Here is a 15,369-nt window from a genome sequence, read left to right as displayed (position 1 = left end):
ATCATGTTTCCTAAAATCCACAGTACATCAAGTCTCCACCTTAGATTATTTTTTCCCGCCATCTGGTTTGCAGCTCATTCCCTTTTCTCTGTTGAGATACTAAGTCGTGGTAGCACATCTTCACCTGCAGATTGTTCATGTTTGCCATTATCTAAGTGATGGGTTGATCTGAAAGAGACACATTAGTATTAGATTCCTTACCTTAGAATATCCCCAGGCGTCAGACTGGATCCGGAAATTTTTTGCGTAGCAGTACCCTTGCGCGTCGGTAGGCGTCGTCTGCGGCTCCGCGTCCGTCGTCGTCGGCGGCGGCGTGATGACTTCGTCGGAGAACTTAGACGCCGCCTCCGCGTGCTGTCGTCAGTTCTTCTTATTTCGGCGCCAGCAGCGCAGATCCGGAAAAAGTGGTACCTTAGTCCCTTTTTGACTAAATCTTTTTGATCTTTTTGATCGTCCTTTTTCGAGTCTTTGACTCCGAAACGTTGCCGGTAGGGATGCCTGGTTTTAAGCCCTGTGAGGATTGCGACCGGCTGATGTCGGTAACGGACCCTCACCGTCGGTGTCTCCACTGTCTCGGCGTCGACCACGACGACAAGGCCTGTTCCGACTGCCGGCCCTGACTTCGAAGGCTAGACGGGAGCGGTCCCGTAAGCGACTCGAACTCCGGCAGTCGGCCCCGCGCCAGGAGAGGTCCCGATCCGGACGGAGGTCGAGGGACCGGTCGCGGGAGCGGAGCCATCATAGCTCCGGGAGTCGACATCACTCCTCAGGGTCGAAGTCGTCAGGTAAGCACAAGAAGTCGAAGAGAAGTCATCGGTCTTCCGACTCCCCCCGACGCTCGCGTGACGCGGCCGGGGGTTCGGGTGGCACCGCCCACGCGGCTCCGTTGGAGTCGCAGGCACCGCGTCCGGCTTCATACCCTTCGGTCCCTGGGCCTCACGCGACGCCGGAGGAGATCGAGCGGTTCCTCGTGGCCATGAGGTCCCTCTCTCCTCCGACGGGCTCCGCGGCGCCTTCGGGCCCAGCGGTCCCGTCTGGGGGTCCTAGCGGTTCGGGGGCTTCGGTCCCGACGCCGTCGGGTGCTTCGGCTCCGACGCCGCCGGCCCCTTCGGGCCTGGCGCCGCTGGATCCGGTTCCGGATCCCCGACGCCTCCCTCGACCCGGTTCTGGCGCCTGCGCGGCGCCGCTGGGCGCCGCTTCAGACGCCGTTCGGAGAGTTTAGTTTCCATGAACCGGCCCCATCTTTTCCTAACCCTGAGTACCAGGAGATGGGTGATGAGGAGGATTGGGAGGGGTCTGAGGACCCTCTGGCACGTGAATGCCAGTCTCAAGAGGACTGGGCAGGTGAACTTGGGGAGGCCAGTGGTATAGACACTTCACCTGACACTGGCTTTGTCTCACCTCCTACCGTGGCTACGGTAAAAAGATCTTCTCATCCCTTAGTCTGGGACTGCGGTCTTCCAACACCGCATGCCTCTTGGGCCGCTACACCCACTCTCTGTGGGATACGGTTGCGGAAGTGCTGCCAGAGTGTCCGTTGGAGGTACGGGCCAAACTCGGCCAAGCCCTTGAGGATGCAGCCAAATATTCTATCCGGTGTGGGCTGGATACCACTGACTCACTAGGTAGAGCGATGGCAACGACGGTGGCGGTCAGACGCCACACCTGGTTGAGGTCCGCCAACTTTTCGGCCGATGTCCAAAACACACTGATGGACATGCCGTTTGATGGCCGTCGCCTTTTTGGCGACAAGGCAGACCATGCGCTTGAGCGCTTTAAGGACACCAGGGCTACGGCGAAGTCCTTGGGCCTCTGGGCCACTCCTTTTGTGGCCACGGAAGGGGTGTACCCACACGTGCTGCCAGCCACGCTGCGCAGGGTAATACCCAACACGGTGGCGGCCGTGGAAACCGCCGTGGTGGCGGTCGGGGACAACGGCGAGGTCAGTCCACACCTTCCCCCGCAGCATCCGCCTCAAAACCCTCCTAGTCCGTGCTTTCAGGCCCATGTGACGCCAGTGGGGGGCAGGGTTCGCCATCACCTCCCCCACTGGCGCACCGTCACTTCGGACAGGTGGGTGCTGCAGATCGGCCGAAGGGGCTACTCCCTCCCCTTCGAGGCGACCCCTCCAGCCATGCCACCGCAGAACCACCGTGTATCGGGGGATCATTTGCGACTTCTGCAGGAGGAAGTTACGGCCCTCTTGGCCAAGGGGGCCATCGAGCGCTTTCCTGGGCCAGAAGTAGGGTGTGGTTGCTACTCCCACTACTTTCATGTACCCAAGAAGGGCAAAGGGGGCCTACGCCCTATCTTGGACCTACGGAACGTCAACGGCTTCCTCCGGAAGGAGAAGTTCAAAATGCTGACACTGGCTCAGGTCTTAGCTGCCCTGGACCCAGGAGACTGGATGGTAGCGTTGGACTTGCAGGACGCTTATTTCCACATCCCTGTCCTGCCGGCGCTACCTGCGGTTCACGGTTGGCCACGAGCACTTTCAGTATACCGTGCTCCCCTTCGGCCTTACCAGCGCCCCACGGGTGTTCACAAAGGTGATGGCGGTGGTCGCAGCTCATCTGCGCAGGTTAGGCGTTTCAGTCTTCCCCTACCTCGACGACTGGTGCCAAAGTCGCACGTGTGCCCCTCTCAGAAGCTCCTCTTCATCGGAGCGGTTCTCGACTCGGCGCGGTTTCGGGTTTATCCACCCGAACAGCGGGTCCGGGATATTCAGGCTCTGATTCCCATCTTTCAGCCGTTATCCCGGGTCTCGGTCAGGTTGACGCTGCGTCTTCTGGGGCCGATGGCCTCCTGCATCCTACTGGTGCATCACGCCAAGTGGCGGATGCGGGCTCTGCAGTGGGACCTGAAGTTTCAGTGGGCCCAGCATCAGGGCAACCTGTCCGACCACGTCCTGATCTCGGAGGGCACTGCGAGACAACTGCAGTGGTGGCTCACGGACCGCGATTGGGTCAGCGGCAGATCCCTCTTCCTTCCCCAACCGGAGCACGTAGTTGTGACGGATGCGTCCCTCCAGGGCTGGGGAGGCCAGATGGGAGAGGCGGAGATCGGAGGCCTCTGGTCTCCGGCGGAGGCCCGGCTCCACATCAACCTTTTGGAGTTGCGGGCGATTCGTCTAGCACTGAAAGCATTCCTCCCCTCTGTCCGGGGGAGTGTAGTGCAGGTGTTCACGGACAACACCACCGCCATGTGGTACTGCAACAAACGGGGTGGGGTGGGGTCGTGGACCCTTTTCCAGGAGGCTCTGCGCCTCTGGCAATGGCTGGAACGCCAGAACGTGACCCTGGCGGCTCAACACCTGGCAGGTTCTCTGAACGCCAGGGCGGATGAGCTCAGCCATCGGTGCATGATGGATCACGAATGGCGTCTGAACTCGGACGTGGCGCAAGGCCTCTTTCAGCGATGGGGAGAACCTTGGTTAGATCTATTCGCCACCGAAGAGAACACGCAATGTCATCAGTTCTGCGCGTTGGAATTTCCAAGGCGGCACTCGCTCGGAGATGCTTTTCGTCGCGAGTGGAGTTGCCGTCTGTTGTACGCCTTTCCGCCTATACCACTTCTGCCCAGAGTGCTGAAGAAGATCAAGCGCGACCGGGCCCAAGTCATCATTGTGGCTCCGGACTGGGCACGGAGGTACTGGTATCCAGAGCTACTCAGTATGTCAGTCGATCCCCCGGTTCGTCTGCCTCTTCAGGAGGACCTTCTGTCGCAGCTGCAGGGGACGGTCCTCCGCCCGAAACTGTCCAGTCTCCACCTCCATGCTTGGAGATTGAGCAGCGACAGTTGAGGCCATTTGACTTGCCTCCTGAAGTCTGTATTGTCATTCTGGCAGCCAGGCGTCCCTCCACGAAGTCGGTATACCCCTGCAGGTGGAACAGATTTGTGGCATGGTGCACAGCAAAGGCTGTGGATCCTCTTGCTGCCCCTCTCTCTGAGGTTCTTCTCTTCCTTCTTTCTCTTGCCCAGCAGGGCTCTGCTCTGGGCACTATCAAGGGCTACCTTTCTGCCCTTTCAGCCTTTCTGAGGCTGCCTGATCAACCTTCTTTGTTCAAGTCCCCTATTGTAAATAGATTTCTAAAGGGCATCACACACACGTTCCCTCCTGTTCCGTTTGTGATGCCTCAGTGGGACTTGAACCTTGTTCTTACATTTCTGATGTGCGCTCCCTTTGAGCCACTTCACAACTGTCCTCTTCGCCTTCTTACTCTGAAGACTGCTTTCCTGGTTGCCATCACCTCTGCCAGGAGAGTGAGTGAGCTCCGGGCCCTTTCTTGTACTCCTCCTTTCCTTTCTGTCCATCGGGACAAGGTTGTGTTGCGTACTAAGCCATCTTTCCTGCCCAAGGTTGTGTCAGCCTTCCACACCGGGCAGTCCATCACCTTGCCAACCTTCTTTCCGCCACCGCACCCCTCTAAAGTGGAAGAGCGGCTCCACCGTCTGGACCCAAAACGTGCGCTCTCATTCTACTTGGATCGCACACGCCAGTTCCGGGTGGATGACCAACTCTTTGTTGGTTACGTGGGCGCTAAGAAGGGGAAAGTGGTACACAAGAGGACCATCTCCCGGTGGATCATCTTGTGTATCCAGGCATGTTACTCCTTGGCTAGAAAGGAGACCCCTGTTGGATTGCGGACTCATTCCACCTGTTGGAATTGGCCCTTCTGGCAGGTTCACCCCTAAACTTTTTGCTTTTAATGGTGAGCTGGTGATGGTGATTTTTGGGTCTCTGCGCACTTTTCCCTGTGTCCCAGAGTAAAAGTGCGTGCGTGTAGTGAGGCTGGCCTGCCCTCCCATTGGAATGCATGGGGAATGTGTGTGTCCATGTTAGTTCCTGATGTGTGGGGAGTGCAGGCTCGTGTTTGGTATGTGCGAACTCGTTAGAGTGAATGCTGCGCGATGGTATGTGCGGCTTGTATGTGTCTAGTGGGGAAGTGACACTTCTAGGCATTGATGTGTGTGTGCAGTGAGGGTGCTGGAGCGTGATTGGCTGGAGCTGGCTGGCAAGCCTGGCTCCAGGAAGTCTGGATGGGTCTGCCCAGGAGTGAGTGGAGAGATCAGCATGAGTGATGTGAGGGAGGGCTGCACCTGGTTCCTGATGGGGCTGGGCTTTCCCCACACAATGCTGGCTCCGCCCCCTGTGGTGCGTCTAACGACCCTAGCCTCCCCAGTGAATGAAAGGGGTGGTTGGGCCATCAAGGGTGCTCCAAAACCAGCTGCGACTGGTTTCTCCCCCACCCTGCACCTACAGACAAAGGATTTATGAGTATAAGAAGGGGCTGTGTCCCCTTACAAACTGGTCTGTTCTGTTCCAGGATCCTGAGGGGGCTGCTGCAGTTGCTGGGGCCAGGAGGACCGCCACTTGGACTGTCTCCCTGCCTGGAGACCCAGTGAGCTGGCTCTGGGCCCAGCCTTGCCCCCCCTGCCTCCAGACCTGACTGGAGCTTTGCTTTGGCTCATAGAGCTGGGAGCGCAGTTCTCTTGTCCTTCAGCGCTGTGATTCCTTGCCTAGCGCTTGAGAGCGCTCTATTTGGCCCATAGCGCTGTGAGCGCTTTATTTTGTCCTCTGGCGCTTGGGAGCGCTTTGTGTACTTTGGGTGGTGACCAAGCGGCGCGGCTCATTTGCCGCCTTCATTTGCCCCGTGTTCGTGATTTCATTACGGAGGGAGCCTACCCCTTGTGGTAGCCCCGAGATCACCGCCGCAGCACCGGGCCGAGAGGAAGAAGCTGACTGCGTCATAGCCAGGCCGCGCTGGGATTGGCCCAGCCGGCCGAGCCTCCTGCCGCGTCATCGGGGGAGGACCGAAGGAGCAGGAAGCAGCCTGCCGTGCCCTGCCGAGGCTCCCAAGCGAAGGGAGAGCCCCGGGGAGAAGAAGCAGAGCCGCCGCCGGACCAGGTGAGTGGGGCAGAAGAGAAGGGAGGGGCGCCGGGACACATTGTCGGTGTCCGCCCCCCCGGTAGCACGATCTCGCGCTCGTTGCTATTGCGAAGCCACGAGCGCTTCAAGGGGCATTTGTGGCATCTCGAGTCCCCCAGAGGGGGGGACTCCAAACAAAGGCGCCCCATGTGTTCGCGGGTCCCCCGTGAGGGGCCCACACGCCCAAGAGAACCACACCTTTTGTCTTGAGAGCCCCAGAGGCTCAGGGGTCAAATCTAGTGTTCGAGCCCCCCGAGCGGGGCTCCTACTTTGTTCAGGGCATTCCCGTTTTCGAGCCCAGCGAGGCTCCAACGACGGGGCATTTCTTTACTTAGAGCCCAGTGGGGCTCAGGGGGCAAAGTGGTGACGAGCCCTGAGAGGCCCACGAGGGCATTTTGTTTCTTGCCCACAAGAGGCTCAGGCACCACAAGTACCTTTGAGAGCCCAGAGAGGCTCAGGGGCTATTTATTTACTCAGAACCCAGCGAGGCTCCAAAAAGGGGACAGTCATTTCTACAGAGCCTGTGAGGCTCCCACATTGTGTTCGCCCCACCATTGTTCTTGAGCCCACGAGGCTCTAACTTGGGCCCCCTCAGTATTTACAACTGCCCAGCACGTTGTGGGCAGTTGCCACGTTTAGGCTTGTGTTCTTGGCTGCCTGTGCAGCCTGGGACACAGGGCGTCCTAGCGCTAGAGAGGCCAGTTGGCCTAGGGACTGCCACAGGTTGTGGCTAATGTGATTCTGGCGCATTTATGATTTATGTGCCAATGTGATTACTGCGCAATTGTTATTGCTACACCTCTGAATGTTTTGTAGGCATCATGTGTTTTCCTCCCCTGCACCTCTGAATGTGTTTTAATGCGTCATGTGCCATGTCCTTACACCGCTGAATGTATGTTATGCATCATTTGTTATGTGCTTACACCCCTACAGGTATTGTGATACTTAGGTGGTTGTTCTCCTAGTACAGGTGGTGCTAGTGAGGTCCTGGTTACCAGTGATTACTGGTTGTGTACCTTATGTTCTAATGTGTGCTACAGTGATTTATATTCCATGTTCTGCGTGCTAATTCTACCTAGTGCTAAGTTCTAAAAGTGCTGATTCCGGACAGTGGTCCAGGTGGCCCTGTCTTGTACATATCCCCTGTAAATTCTGCCCGTGCCTGTTGGCACATTGTAAAGTGTGTGTTTTTATCTAATGTGTTTTGGTGTAATACAAAGGCTATTTTTATATAACCTTGTGTGGAGTTTCCTTTGTGGTGGGCCTTGGGTGTTTTGCTGGGGTGTGTGCGCAAATACTTAACTCACATCGCCTCCAAGTTTAGCCTTGCTGCTCGCGCCACGTTACCTAGAGGGTGAGCAGGGGTTATCTGGGCGTGTAACTCCCTTGCCCTGACTTGGGAGTGGTGGTCTCTGACTGACTTTGGCGCAAGCCCTGGCCAGCCAGGGATCCCATTTCTAACACCACCCGAGCCACGGCGACTACAACTGCCCTGGGCCGGGGAGTGCCCTTACAAGACATCTGTCAGGCAGCTACGTGGGCATCGCTGCACACGTTTGCAAGACACTACTGCCTGGACAGCCAAGTCCGGAGGGATGGCTTCTTTGGCCGTTCTGTCCTCCAGGACTTTCTGGTGTGATTATTGATTCGCAGACCCACCACCGGGGTTGGTATTGCTGGGGTATCTATTCTAAGGTAAGGAATCTAATACTAACGTGTCTCTTTCAGATGCACAAGTTACTACTTGTGTAACGATATATCTGTAAGAGACATTAGATAGTATTAGATTCCTTACCGACCCACCCATCCTCCCCGTTCTGCGAACCGATATCTAGGGTTAGAGTTTTCCCCTTCAGGGCCCTAGTTTCAATGGCACCAGTGTTGGTTTTTAACATGGCTCAGCGCTTCTGGCGCGGAAAAGCTGTGTCTAAGAACTGACGTCAGCACGCGGAGGCGGCGTCTAAGTACTCCGACGACATCATCACGGCGCCCGACTACGGACGCGGAGCCGCAGACGACGCCTACCGACGCGCAAGGGTACTGCTACGCATAAAATTTCCGGATCCAGTCTGACGCCTGGGGATATTCTAAGGTAAGGAATCTAATACTAACTAATGTCTCTTACAGATATATCGTTACACAAGTAGTAACTTGTGCGTTATGGAAGGAAAGTTCAGAAATGCCAAAGAATAACATTTTATATTCTTTGGGGTTCACAATCAATGTGATGAAATCACACGACAGCCCAACAAACACGGAATTTCCTCCTTTCTGTGGTGGAGGTGAAACAGCTTTCCTGATGACAGAAAGAGTTTTAGGATTTCTGAAACTGAGCCTTCTTTTTTAGACACCACAACCAGTGACTTTGGAGGAGGTCATCAAGTTCCTTGGAATGATGACATTATGCATTGTGTCTGATAGAGACATCTTGCCACAGATTCCTTATCTTACAATTCTCCCTAGGTGCCAGACTAGATCCTGACATTTTCTCAGCAGTACCTTACTGCGTCTGTAGAGGGCATCGAGCGACTCCTCAGTGATGTCGTCTCCGTAATGTGAAGTCAACGGAATCCATATAGACCCACCCCTCACTGCCTGACATCAGTTCCTTCTTTTACACCCGAATACACGGATCCACACTGCTGTTCCTCCGGCCGTTTTCAGCATACTTGATGTCTTTGCATCGACGAAGTAGTGTGCCTTTCTTCAATGTTCTCAGGGTTTCAGCCTTGTGAGTCCTGTGGTCGACAAAAGTCCGCCACAGACCATCACTTGATTTGCATGTGGTGTCTGAGTACCACAACTCCTACGAGTGTGACTCTTGTCAACAGTTCTTACCAAAAAGCACGCAGGGAACGTCGCATGAAGCTTGTAGCAGTGTGGATGTCACAGTCTTTGAGCTCTTCTAATCTTACTTGATCCCCTAAGTGTTCTACGGACCGACTGCATGTCCATTCAAGGAATCGTTCCTTCGGGCGTCATCGCCTTTGACACCTTTGACATCCGGGAGTAAGTCTTGGTGCCTCTTCCCTTCATCATCTGATGCTATCCCCACTCTTCTGTTGAAGTGCCGAGACATGAGTCTTCCCTCGTCTACCCACCTATCCGGGGGGGGCAGGCGTCTTTGACCCAGATGAGACAGTATTCCCGATCTCTTCTTTCTTTTCTTGGGTCGTCACCTTCCAATGGAGTACCCACGGGCGCAACGGAAGTGCACGAGGTCGTGCCTGTGAGTCCACCAGCGGGTTCTCTCTCAGCTTCAGGTCGACCTCTGATGTTTGACATCTCAGCCCATCACAGCTTCCACCTTCGGCTCCCACTTGCATCGGTTCCTTGTCTGCTGGCTCCAATGGAGGTGCCGTCGACCGACTTTGGTTACGGCGTCAGATGCGGTGCATATGGAGCTGACTGTCTCAGACTCTGTTCCTCTGGTTTTTCCTGCTGAGGACCATGGTTGTACAAGTACTACAGATGGTTTGGTGGGTTCTTCTCCAAATCCGGACACAGTACCATCCCCTACAAAATCTGGCTGGTTACTTGACTTGGGTGATGCCAGTGGTTTGGAATCTTTACCAGCCTCCTGTCTCCTCCTGGTGTGGCTATGGAGGCGAGTTCCGTGCTTGTAGACGATGTTCAATCGAGTTTTGATTGCCCTAGATTTACACCTTCCTTGAGTGGAGTTGTCAACAGACCCCTTAATTGGTGTTTTACACGTGGCTCAGTCTAATGTTAAGCCTGTACTTCCTTATAGTAATTGTCTTTTTGATATATTGTTGGATGTTTGGACTAAACCCGAAGTAGGGCTCCCTGTGGATTGCTCAATTTCTAAAGGGCATCACCTGGCCGAAGAGGATCCCTCCTGTCTCCTTAAACATCCCTCTACTAAAAGCGTTGTGGCTCAGGCTGCTTTAGCCATGCAGAATATTGATTTTCTTCCCCCATCCCTCTGGAAAGGGAGGCCAGGAAATTTGATGCTTGTGATTGGTGTATTTTCTCTTATTCTAGTGCTTCTTTGTTCTCTTGCAACACTTCTTGGGTGCTTGCCTGCTTCTCCCACACCTTGTGGGACACTGTGGAGTGCCACTTGCCCTCACTTCTGGAGAAGGCCCGGAATGCTCTTGTTACTCTGCTACACGATGGACAGCAATCTGTCACACTCGGGATCCTCTGTGGTATGGATACTACCTATTCTGTTGGTGCGCATGGTTGCATACTTCCAGGTTTTTGAAGGCTGTGCAAACTGCTTTATTCGGCATGCCTTTTGAGGGAACCTCCCTTTTTGATGGGCATGCCTACTCCTCTTAACTCTGTTGTTGTACGAGGTCGTCGGGAACAGTTTTTTCCACTTGATATGACTCGTTCCTTCCTTCCTAGAGTGGAGTCCTTCTCTTCCCTCCAGGGTGTGGTATATAAATAAATAATACCGGATCTAGGTTTTACTGGACATAGTAATAACAGATAGCTCAATAAATAAGAGTCAAGATTCGAGGTAGTATGAGTTTGCAGGTTTTAATACAGCATAAAGGACAGGAACAGGACAACCTGCACAGGAATGGGATGGCAGAGCCCGGCAGGGGGGACAGGGAATGAGCTGGCGTGGCCCGGCAGCTGCCGGGGCTGGATCTGGGATGAGCGCGCTAACTTTAATAACAGTACACAAGCATATATACTAAAACAGTTGCAATTGCAATACATACAATAGGCGGAGCAGTGGGTGTGGTCAATAGCAGTCGCGAAAGATAAGGGTGAAAGTGGGTGTAACAGGAGGCGTATACATAGACATGTGATGTAAACGTAACAGAATATGTCATAAACGGGGCGGAAACATGGAGGGGGCTACCTAAGGAGCCGGGACCTCTAACCTAATGGTGCGCGCAAACTGACAATGACGTGTTACTAGGAGAAGCTGGGGGCTATGAACTCTGTGCTAGGAGCAGAGACTGAAGTCTGGAGAGTCAGGGCGACATGTGCCTAAACAATATCTAGTATCTGATGTTTAGAGAACATGTTGATAGAATCCAAAAGTTATCGGGGTAAAGGCTAACAGACTCTAAGACTGGAGCATGCATTATTCTACATGTAGTGCGTGATGAGGAATATTAAATGACCATAAATACAGTATTTCTCTTACATGGAGACGTAAAGGCTAGACTGTGACGGAAACTATTGATGCGATTCAGTAGCTTGAGGAATGCAGAGAAGGAGGGCTGGACTGATAACTAGAATCATAACATACTCTTGGCAGACTAGCAGGCAGAGCCAGGCTGAACCGGGCACTGTGAGGCAGGAAGTAAGTGAAGGGTCAGGGATACAGGTGGGGGCTGTATCGCTCCTCAGCGAGGGTTTCAGGAGACAGGAGCTGAATCTGGTGTCCGGGCCCTTTTGAGGCCTAGAAACGGGGACTTTTCAATGAAATAACGTGCACACTGGGAAACGTGGCAACGTAACTTTGCATAGGCCTAATACTCGTAGCTTTCACGAGAACTGGAAACTGGCATACTAGAGATGGACACAACTGTAATTGCGTCTTTAATCGATCATGGGGAATACATATGCATATCAATCATGCACACATAACATAAGATGGGGAACACGTAGGGACACAGAACATGGCAAAATTTACTTTTCCACATTCCCTCCTTGTCACTACGTTTCCATCAGGAAACATCAATATTCATGATACCATCTACCATTTCATACAGTATCATTTGCTCGTCTCGAATTTTCTTGGAACGGGATTTAGAACGGGACTTGGGACTAGGAATACAAGAGGTAGCACAAATGCCGCAAATCGCGGGGCCACATTGTATACAGAGGCAGCAACTGAATATGATCGCTACTGCAATACCTAGAAAAGACAAGACTTTCCATCCCCAGGCGGAAATTATATTCCAGAACCCACCGGACCATGTCCAGGTGCCTGGATCTTGGTGTAACATATGGGCAATTTTATGGAGTCTGGTTATAGCTGAATAAACAGACGGCGCGTTATTTGGAATGAAAATGCAGCAACTAGATCCGATGACTCTACATGCCCCGCCCCTATCGGCCAGTATGACGTCAAGGACGAGACGATTCTGGAGCACGACAATTCTCATAAAGAATTGTTCTTCGGTTAAGTTACCTAGAGCAGAAGTAGTCTCAATCACTACTGCTTCAAGTGTTCTGGTTAATCTACGTATCAGTTTACTATTCACGACAGTACCTAAATAGGGAAATACACCTTTATTGATATCTATGTATTGTTCTAGAGCAGTTTCAGTATAATCGACAATCGGGAGGTCTCTCTTATGTCTAGTATGTACTAGGTGGGAATTCCTATGATAGTCAGGTGGGGCTAGAAAAACTGGTGGCAGTAGGAATGCAATGTAACAGGTTCCCTCCCAATCGAGGGGCAGACAAACATATGCGGTCTGACCACAAACAAAATAAGAATGACGTGAAGCTTTAAAAATAGGTTTCCTACTGTCATTATACTTGACAATAGTAGTACAATCACTATGTCCTACATGTGCGGAACCATTCTTTCGGACACATAATTCGCCTTTAACTGGTAGTACTGACATAGCAGGTAAGTCTGGAGTAGTATCAGACTGAACATTCAGGACCATGAAATTCGAAGAATAATTACCTAAATTATAAACTTCATTTTCTAGATCTAACCCTGTTCTGTGGGGAAGACCTTGCTTGTCTGGAAAACATGTACTGTTAAGAAGAGACATATCTGTTGAGGATGACGTTAACGTGGACCATGCTCCACATGAACCATTATGTGAAAATGGATAAGGGAAGAGTGGCAGAACTCCCTTCGGTGTCTGGAAAGGGGGGAGTCGACCACACACCCAACAATTAGTGGCATTGCTGGTCTGGTGTGAATAATGTAACATGCGGATAAAGGAATTATTACGCATAGCAAGACGATAAGATAGTTCATGAGAAGGCAGATCACTAAACGTGTGCTCTACTGTAGCAATAGAAGACTTATTTACATGAGAAATAGGAAAATACAAATAAAATGCATAACCTGTGCAGGTAATCATAAGGCTGAAAAACAATATGAAACTTAGAAAAATGATACATCGGATTGAGTTTTGACTAACTCTCTCACTATGGGGGTCTATTTTATACATGTCAGAAACCGGTCTAACCGTTTCACCTAGGGGAGGACTTAGACAATCAAACTGGCTGACTTATTTTACTAGACCTTAATTTTAGCTTATACTCCTGTTGCGGAGTTTTCTCTAACAGGGAGGGTTCAGTATCATTATCTTTTGCGGGACAGTCCTTAAGAATAGTACTCTGGCAGTTTTTAAAATCCTCGGAAATGTTCTTAGAAACAGGCTTTAGTCCGTAAAATTTCTTCACATGAGACAAATGGACCCAGCCCTTCCTGCCTTCCAGCTTGACGGCAGTACGGGTGGCCAGGAGGACCTGTCGTGGCTCCTTCCAGCGAGGCTCCAGCGGACTTGAACGATCAAAGTTCCTCACAAGAACCAGATTTCCGGGAACGATTTCATGCGGTGCCACCTCGGTATTGTCTGGAAATGCGGCGGCAACCTGTGAACGACAAGAGTGTAGGGCAGACATCAAGGAAGCTAGGTAATCTGTCAGCATATTACTTGAAACATCGGTAATACTTCGGGGTCTAGGTGTACCCCACATATTAGGGGGGCGGCCGAATACGACCTCGTACGGGGACAGACCTGATCTGGAATGTGCGACCATGCGCATATAAAACAAAGCGACTGGCAGAGCTACTAGCCAGTCTACACCTTTTTCTTTACAGACTTTGGCAATGCGGATTTTCAGGGTCTGGTTATGTCTCTCTACGAGACCGGCTGCTTCTGGATGGCGTACACAATGGAACTTCCACTGGTACCCTAACAACAGGGAAACATGTTTCATAAGCTCAGATGAGAATGGCTGGCCGTTATCAGAATATACGACCCTAGGGAGTCCATAACGGGGGAAGAACTCACGAACCAACTGCTTGGCAGTGGTCGCGGCTGTGTAATCTGGAACTGGATATGCTTCTGTCCACCTGGACAAAGCGCATACAACTACAAGGACATACTTGAAACCTCAACATCGCTCCATCTGAATATAATCCATCTGGAGGACTTCAAAAGGGTGGTCAGGGGGCTGAAATCCACCTTGTTCCACCGGGACACTTTTACCTGGATTAAACTGGCAACATATCATACAGGTACGGACTTTCTGCTTGGCTGCAGCTCGTAAATGCTTGTTGAACCAAATGTTCTGGATACTGTCTAACATAGCTTTTTCTCCTAAATGTGCTGGACTATGTGCGGTATTGATAATGACTTGAACCATAGAGTCGGGGAGAAACCATGTGGCTCTACCCTTCGTTACCCATCCCTGATCTGTCTGGACCCCTCCTTGTTCGGACCATTTCTTGATTTCATCGGGAGTAGCATGTAACTGGATATCTATGACATCTTGAGTAGGGTCCTTAACTGTCATACAGATAGTCGGATCTGGAGTATGTGTCTGTGTCGGATTAACTGAAATGTCTGGAGTCTGTGCTGTAAGCTTGGCTGTGCGATCTGCTAGATCATTACCCTGGGAAATAATGTCAGTAACTTTCGTATGTGCTTTGCATTTCATGATAGCAATAGATGTCGGTAAATGTATAGCATCTAACAGAGTTTGAATAAGGAGACCATGCTGAATCTTGGTTCCATGAGAAGTCATGAAACCTCTCTCCTGCCAGAGCACTCCGAAGTCGTGTACAACTCCAAATGCGTAACGTGAATCTGTGTAAACATTAACTTTCAGGTTCTTGGCGTGTATGCAGGCTTGTGTCAGAGCAACTAGCTCTGCTGCTTGAGCAGACAGGATGTCAATACGGTGTGTTTCTATAACTTCAGTGTCAGTAGTCACTGCATACGCGGCTACTAGTTCTCCTGTACTTGTTCTCATACATGAACCATCCACATAAAGTGTCAGGTCGGGATCTGGTAATGGAATATCTGTCAGATCTTGTCTTGGCTTAGTCATAATATTAACTACTTCCACACAGTCGTGTGTGGCAGGATTCGAATTAACTGACGGTAACAGTGTAGCAGGATTTAGAACGTTGCAGCGTCTGATTTCTATGTGTGGCTGGAACAGTGTCAATTCATAACCTGTTAAACGTGCAATTGTCAAGTGCTGAGTCTGGGTTCGGTTTAAAAGAACTTCCACGGAGTGTGGAACTTGTACTGTCAAGGAATGTCCTAATACTATGGAATCACTTTGTCTGATTGCTAGTGCTGTGGCTGCAACTGACTTGAGGCACGCAGGCAGAGCCTGGGCTACTGGATCTAATGTGCTCGAAAAATAAGCACAGGGCTTGTACTGTCCTGCTTGATCTTGTGTGAGAACAGATAATGCTGTACCTTCACGTTCTGTGACGAAAAGTGTAAAAGGCTTACTGT

This window comes from Lissotriton helveticus, chromosome 3_1 (assembly GCF_964261635.1).
Source record: "Lissotriton helveticus chromosome 3_1, aLisHel1.1, whole genome shotgun sequence".
Classification (NCBI taxonomy): Eukaryota; Metazoa; Chordata; class Amphibia; order Caudata; family Salamandridae; genus Lissotriton; species Lissotriton helveticus.
Note: the sequence above shows the minus strand (reverse complement) of the source record.